The sequence below is a fragment of the Amblyomma maculatum genome, chromosome 4 (assembly GCF_055883805.1).
Source record: "Amblyomma maculatum isolate TAMU_Amacu chromosome 4, ASM5588380v1, whole genome shotgun sequence".
NCBI classification, from domain to species: Eukaryota; Metazoa; Arthropoda; class Arachnida; order Ixodida; family Ixodidae; genus Amblyomma; species Amblyomma maculatum.
The window spans coordinates 69,067,676-69,075,666 of NC_139347.1; the positions used below are offsets into that span (position 1 = coordinate 69,067,676).

The 7,991-nt window shown below is 45.5% G+C and overlaps 1 long non-coding RNA gene across 3 annotated transcripts; it reads left to right on the forward strand.

The window, feature by feature from the left end:
- The first annotated feature begins 424 nt into the window (after nucleotides 1-424).
- Nucleotides 425-7,096, forward strand: LOC146191322 (uncharacterized). Of its 3 annotated transcripts, XR_014706641.1 has the most exons (4): nucleotides 430-741; nucleotides 815-1,058; nucleotides 1,473-1,537; nucleotides 2,403-6,178. It is a non-coding gene; the product is annotated as an uncharacterized LOC146191322 (long non-coding RNA). The 3 variants fall into 3 exon arrangements; XR_014706640.1 differs by lacking the exon at nucleotides 2,403-6,178 and adding an exon at nucleotides 6,194-7,096 and having other exon boundaries at nucleotides 425-1,058; XR_014706639.1 differs by having other exon boundaries at nucleotides 425-1,058.
- The last annotated feature ends 895 nt before the right edge of the window (nucleotides 7,097-7,991 follow it).

A 7,991-nucleotide genomic window follows, 5' to 3' on the forward strand; every position in this document is an offset into this window, starting at 1 on the left:
CCTCCTCTGTACCCCCGCTATCCCGCGGCCGCTACGCGCCGAGCGGCGAACATGGCACCCCTGTTGCACGTCGCGCCCTCTCGCGGGAGTCGGTTCTTGTCATCGCAAAAGCGGCCCGCTCTCCGGCGCCGGTCGTCACACTGCCCAATATTCTAGAGCACTATAGCAGTATGCTGATAATGCTGAAGAGCTCAATATATTTCACATAATCCACTCCCCTTATGACTGCAACTCAATCCAAGACGATATATGAACTATGTTCTCCGGTGGCGTTTGTTGACCAGGTCGTATGCTTAGTGTTCCCGGAGACTGTGATGGGGTCCGATTGATTAGATTGGGCGAGACACTGATGAAGACCTGAACTTGCAGAGAGCCGGCTCCGTGAACTGCGCATGCGCGCCCAGGACCAAAGTGGAAAGGAGGATATGTTACTCTTCTGGACGGATGTGACGTCAAATAGCTTTTAGTGCTTGTTTTTTTCTAGAAGTAAGCCTCAAACCCAGATGTTCACTGAGCCGCCCAAAGTATGGTCCAAACAAGGAAGGCTGGCGCGCTTTTCAGACAACAAGCATTTGCGCTTTGCGAGCCCTAGGCACCCTAGGTTGTCTTTCATGCGTCGGTCTGCTGCAGTGTGCGGGCCATCATCCCGGTAGATGCAAACTCGGTGAAATGCGGATTCAGTTCGTGGATTATAGCCTTAAATTCAAGGGCGCAGCCCTCGGTGCAGTCCTACTGACTGCGGTGAGTCGTACATCCATGCCCGCGAACTCTAAGTAAAGTATTTGTCGTCTTTCTGCCATCGCCTTCCTTGCAGCTTCTTTAACGAGTTTTTGCACGGCAGCGCAAGCATGTTGACGTGGCGTAATCGCGCTATCGCGCGACAGTCTCCGGGCGAAGGCGTGAGGAGACGACGAGACTGCTTAATGGCGTCCACGATCTCGTTTCATTGCGCTTGGAACAACTTCCATTCCTGCTGCTGTGCACCGATCGGTCGCCGGTTGCTGTTGTCTTCCGGATGCACTGGAGTATTGGGACATATGAGGCGACTAAAAGATAACGTAAAACTATTTCTGAGTTCGCCGGGGTGGTGCAGCGGTAAGACGCCCGACTACTGTGCCGGAGTTCCCGGGTTCGAACCCGACCGCGGCGGCTGCGTTTCGATGGAGGCGAAACGAAGAGGCGTCGTGTGCTGTGCGATGTCAGCGCACGTTAAAGATCCCCAGGCGGTCGAAATTACTCCGTAGCCCTCCACCACGGCTCCCCTTTCTCTCTTTCCACTTTCATTCCCACCCTCCTCCCTTCCCTTACGGCGCGGTTCGGGTGTCCACAGAGCAAGTGTGACAGTTACTGCGCCTTTCCCTTCCTGTGAACCAATTTAACTTTAACTTTAACTTCGCTTATATTTGTTTGGGCAGTATAAACCAGCGTGAACGCGCTGGTTTATAATCGGGGTTTTATTACCTTCCTCGCAGCTTCAACCGATGGAGCGGCTCGGCCCATAGAAAATGTCGGGCTTCTTTCGGAAAACTGTTGGAAGGTAAGTGGCACTCATCTGTGCAGACCATACGTGGTAGTGCTGCAATACATGAGTAATATCTGCGGACTGCTAAAAGGGGGGTTGCTGGCCAGCTGAGAGAGTTTAAACGTAAGTAGGCCCTGTGCGGACTGAGCCTCAAAGTGCAACAAGCCTACTGCACAGCATGAAATGGCTACAAAAGCATGGTTATATACATGACCGAATTCATGTGCTTATTTGCTCAGACCTTCCACTGTCAAGTACTCACACTTATTTCGGTGTATGCAGCAATGAAAGTGACTTCATTACTCCTCAGCCAGCATAGGTTCATGCCTGTGACAATATCTGTCCTTTTACTGCCAAAATAACTGCATTGGTGGAACTCACTGAGCTTTTATATAGATTTAACACTTTGGATGCATGTTGCTACTGCAGAGTTCCCTAATATATATATATATCTTTTGCCTGCTCCAACATAAATAGTTGGCAGTGCTTATTTGAAAAGAGAGCAATAATTAATCTGAGCTGGCATGTTTTGTGGGAGAGTGAGGCACCATTGCGAGTACCTCGTAATCCTGTCAAAGAACTTGGCAGTTGCTGCTACAAGCACTCTCCATTGCAGTTCCATGCAAGCCGCAGCATATTGGGCACTTACTGCACAAGTGATTTAACTTAGTCTCTTTGTTGCTATTTCAGTGCTTTGTAAGTGTGCTAAATATTTGTATTTGTGCTAGCATTGACAGCCAGTCTCGTTGCTACCTTTTTCCTTCTGCAGCAGGCACTCTCACTTGTTTTACTCGAACCAAATTCTATTGTGAGTGAGTTTGCTGAATTTATGCAAACTAAATGTAATTGCAGTATTACTCTCATTTATTTACATCTGCAGAGGCAACGAATTCTTGGTGGCGACGAACGAGTTTTCTCCGCCAGTTCGATTACACCGCCACCTCAGTTGTGCAGTGAGCTGCGACTGGTGTGACCAAATGGATACTCTCACTGCTTCCACAGGTTTAGAGCGTGCTCCCAGTTAAGTTTAAAACACCTTGCTTGCAATGTATTTAATCTTGTTGTGTAATATTGTCACCGTTGCTGATATGCTATTATTTGAAAATCATTCTGGGTGGTTTGGAACACATGATTTGCAATGGGGGGAGGTGGGAAGCACAAATGTGTGACTGCAATTTTTTGCCAGTCTAGCTTCTAGCCTTGCGAATTAAAGTAACAGATTAATACCTGAACAGGCCTGACATTTATTGGAGAGTTTGTCATATAGAAGAAAACTTGATCCGGTGTGGTGGTAACACAGCTGTGGTTCTCCGAGAAAATGTTATCCGTGTGTGATGGTGTCTAAAACATGGCATTGTCTTAGGTAACTTGGCATGGAATTGGCCACTTCTTGTACTGTCTTGACAGCATCTATTGTACTATGTGCTAGGTGATATGCCTTCAGGGATAAGAGTAGATGGAGAATACCTCAGTAATCTGCAATTTGCTGATGACATTGCCCTGAAGCAGTCAGGATGACGGGCAGTAATGTGAGCAGGTTGTATGTCATGCTGGTCATGGAGGAAGTAAAAAAGCCTTAGAAGCAATGTAAAGGGTTCCGGAAATCGGCTGATATGGATAGGCAACTGCAGATCTTTGAAGAGTGGTAGGGAGATTGTGCTAGAAAAGCTGCTTGCTTTGTGTGTGTAGTGCCTCACGACCTCAAGCGTATTAAAATCTTGGAAGGATCCTAACAGTACCATAATCTATAAGAAAGGGGCTGTCAAGCACTTGCAAACTTAAACTGATCGGGTTACTGTCCATTGCCTACAAGATAATAGAATTGGGAAAATCTTGGACTTTCTATCAGCTGAAAGAGCAGCTGGCTTTCGTAAGGGCTGCCATGTTTTTTAATGTGTCTGCCCTGCCGCTGTTGTGTGCTGGATTGTAGCCTACATCCACATCGGATAGGAGGCTGTGCAAACAAACTGCTCTTTACAGAAGGGACATAATTTGAACTGCCCATATCATACAATGCAGCAGCAGTAGTGAAAAGTGCTCCACAAGGAGTGACTTATTGTAGAATGGTTGCTTTATTGCGGTAGCGTAAAAGGCGTCGCCCTTGAGAAAAATCACAATCATGCCTTTGGCAGGTGACATGGCCATGCACTGATTGGTTGTCTGGTTCTGCGATGTCATGAGGCCACATGATATGGCCGAACTGGCTGGAGCTCATATTGTGGAAAAGCGCAAAAGAGAGAAAGGATCGAGAAAAGAGAGGACGACGCTATCTGGAGCTGCTAACTCAGGCAGCTCCTTTGGGGTGAGAGGGTGAGGTGGAATAGAACCCTCCGAGACCCTTGGATCAGACCTGCTACTCCACATTCATACAGCTTGGTTAAAACAGAGCTTTATACCCATGTTGGGTGGTCTTGGGCACAATGTGGGAGATTATGGTTGTATGCTGATGATTATGTGTGAGATAATATCGGCACAAATTAAGGGATTAGGGCTTATACCTTTCAGGACCGCTTTAAGCCAATCGTTCATATATGAATGATGGTTCTCACACACTGGCAGACGTAAATTTTCTTGTTTGGAACATGTAGCCCCATTTAGGCAGATAGTATGACAAAAGTAATTATAGTAACTAGTTCACAGGGATGGAAAGGCACAGAATCTGTCACTTGTTTCTGTGGGCACCTGAACTGTGTCGTAAGGGAAGGGAGGAGGGAGTCAAAGTGGAAAGACAGAAATGGGTGCTGTAGTGGTGGTCTGTGGAGTAATTTTGAACACCTAGGGATCTTTAACGCGCGCTGACATCACATAGCACACGGGTGCCACTTCGTTTGCATCGAAAGCAGCCGCCAGCGGTTGGGTTCGGACATGGGTACTCCGGCACAGTAATCTAGCATCTTAACCACTGCACTACCGCAGTGGGGCTATTGTGACAACCATAGTTTCTGTTTGTGTGCAGCTTGTTTATTTTTTTATTTTATTTTTTGTTCTTTCTGGCACAGTGTGACATTTAAAAAATTATTCGAAATAAACAGGTCTTTGGCGCCATTCACACGATTCTGCTGCTTCTACTATAGTTTTCTTTTTATGAGAGCAGTAGCGAAGTCTCTTGAAGACAATTTTACTAGCTCTCACTTCAGCTCAGATGATGAATCAGTCAAATGCCAGCCTCGGACTTCAGCTAGTGGCCAAGAAAAGCTTAGTTTCAATCTCTAATCACTCTTGGTCAGTTACACGTGCTCATTTTGTGTTCCTACTGTTCTGTTTCCATTCGCTGGGTTTCAGCAGCAATGAAAGCTTGGTACTACTTGATATGGCTTCTCCAGAACTTCAAGTGTGGAACTTCTTCAAGCAAATTGAGTGGAGTTTGAACACCGAGCTCCTATTGCAGATTTTCAAATTTGATGGCAAACTCTCCCACCTTGTGGAAAACATATCACCAAATAATCCAGTCATAAATCCTGAAAGGTTTCGAAATGCCAATGCTATAAACTGTAAAATGAGTAGAGGAAGGCCGAGCTTAAAAATGGGCATTTTCAGCAACTTAGCTATATTTCTGAGAGAACAGCACACCTTCAAAATGAACTTCAGAACGTAAATTATTACTTCCTTGGCAGTTGGGCTTCGCTGCATTTTGTTAGTGTGATGTGCAGAATAGGTACATGAGACTCTCAACAACTGCTGCAGGAAATCAAGAATGACCACTGCTTCCGAACAGCACTACGAAAAAAAATCTGCCGATAGGTGCACCATATCTTTACTAGTAATAAAAGAGGCAGTGTAGCATATTTTTAGTATTCTGAATTATTTTTCTTGCTGGCTTATTTTGATATTCATGCCCCCTTTTCTTTCACTTTTTGGATTTTTTCTGCAAATTTCGGAGAAAAAGGTTTTTATGTTATGTATAAAGCCAAAACAAAAACATGGGCATTTATTTAATTGAGGATCAAAATACCTGCATTTTAGTATTATCTAATAGCAAGATTGTGTAAATATTTTATTTAATAAACAAATTACATGGTGCTGAAGGAGTTGAGGCAAAAAAAAAAAGACTTTGCTTCATTTTCAAGCTGTAGTTTAAGAAATGAGCATTTTTCTGCCTTTTGTATATCCTCAAGATTTTATTACAATTTCTTGTTTTTATATTCATGTTTGACAATACTTTGTGAATATTTTACCCAGTGCTGAGAATTTATCTTATGTATTATGCTTATATTCACAATATTCACGTGTTTAGAGGGCATTTAAATAGCTGTATTTTAATTGGCTCATGTGCGTCATGTACAGAAGGTGTGATCAGAAATTGTCATCGAAAAACGTCCTTCATACTGGAACTTGCGTGTGAAGAGCTCTGGCAGGTGCGTGCTCTGTTGCCGCGTTGCAGAGAGGAGGAAAGGAGGCATCCTGGCTGTGCAAATCGCCGCGGAGAGGTGACAAAGAGGCTAATGGCAACCCCATGCATACTCGGGCCACTTATGCGCTTATACACAGGACCTCGGAGGATGGGCGTGTGGTATTCGATCTGTCATTTGACGTGTGTAACTAGAAGGCTGCATTCCCTGCACCGTACCTATTAGTCACATATTCTAATTCTGGTGCTGGGTTGTGTTCGCCTTAGCGATCTTAGAGCTCTTAAGCACTTCCAACATTTTTTTTTTTTTTTTTTTTGTGTAGGTTGCAGCAAAGTTCTTTAAACACTTCATTTATAAAATAGCAAGGTGCATGTATGCGATCAAGGATCCACAAGGGAAGCTGCAGACGGGAGCTGTTGACGCTACCATGCTATACTCTTAAAGACAGATCTCAAGTGTCTCCTAAATTTTTATAACAAAACGAACATCCGCACAGTGTTTGCTGGAGATGCTTACAACCCTGCTGTCCTGTCCGAAGACAGGGGTACATGCATTACTGCCCGCCATATGCAAGGCCAGCCACAATTAAACATTCGTTACCAGAGTAACATGATTGCCTGGCTTTTTTGTGTGTTCACTTCCTTAGCATACTGTAGCATAGTCATAGTAGTGTGCACCTTTCCAATAAGTGGTCACGGGGTGTCACCATATTACCTGCTGGACTGCTTTGTGCATTTGGTGCTAGCACAGTGGAAGCAGAGCCGGTTTGCAGCAGTCCAGAGAGGAGGAGCGAACAATATGGTGGCACCGAGTAACTTATTGGAAAGGTGTATATAGATTGCTGCTGCAGCTGAGGCTCTAAGGGAGCACTTCAGGTGAGGGTCAAAGGAAGTACCTTTGCAAGACAAACAGAACCACCTTCGCAGGCTGCGAGGTTCGAAACTGGGTTTGGGCCCACTGCGGAGGAGGGGCGCGCAGCGGGGTTTACGGAGCTTCTCCCAAACGCACACCCCTGGAAAAGCCGAGCGCCAGGCCGGGGGACGCTTGTACCCATTTTTACCGGTGGGTGTCCGGCGGTGGGTTTCGAACTAACCACCTGAACTGAACATCAAAAAGACAAAGATCATGGCGTCTTGCCCTATCAAGTCCTGGAGCATCAATGGACAAGAAGTGGAAGCTGTGACAGATTTTCTCTTCTTGGGCTCCAAGATTACCTCGGAAGGAGACTGCAGCCATGAAATTAGGAGACGCCTGCTTCTGGGAAAGAGAGCAATGGTTAGCCTTGACCGCCTAGTAAAGAGCAGAGACATTAGTCTGCCAGCCAAGATCCGTATAACTCGTGCTATGGTCTTTCCAGTTGTGATGTATGGATGCGAGAGTTAGACTGTGAAAAAGGCTGACCGCCGAAGAATTGACGCGTTTGAATTGTGGTGCTGGCGAAGACTCTTGAGAGTTCCTTGGACTGCCAGAAGATCAAATCAGTCGATATTGTCGACCATAAACCCTGACTGCTCATTGGAGGGTCAAATTCTAAAGTTAAAACTCAGCTACTTTGGTCATCTGATGAGAAGAGAGGAGTCGCTGGAGAAAGATTTGATGTTGGGAAAGGTTGACGGTCGCCGGAGAAGGGGTAGGCAGCGAACGCGATGGTTAGATGGCATCCTCGAGGCACTGCAGATGAAGTTATGTGATGTTAGGAAGATAGTGAGAGACCGGAAAGCGTGGCGTGAAATAGTCCATAGGGTCACGAAGAGTCGGACATGACTGAACAACTGAACTGATATAGATTGCTTGTTCCTGCAAGATGCGAGTTAAACTGCTCTCATACGAACAGTTTCGATCCTCATTGAACTGGATCTACATTCAACTCATTGTAGATCGAGGTTGTCACACGGCAACTGTCAAGTGCAGTTGAGCTCGAGCCTGCTTGACTCAAGGTTGCTTCCTCAATCGCTCTCGAGATTTCAAGCACACTCAAAAGCGGTCATTGACACCCTTGTCATCAACGAGCTCTAAAACTCGAAAACGGATAAACGCAATAGAACTGCACATAATAACACATAAATGTATTAAAAGGCATGATAGAACATTCGTAGAACGGCTAATTTTATAATATTGAC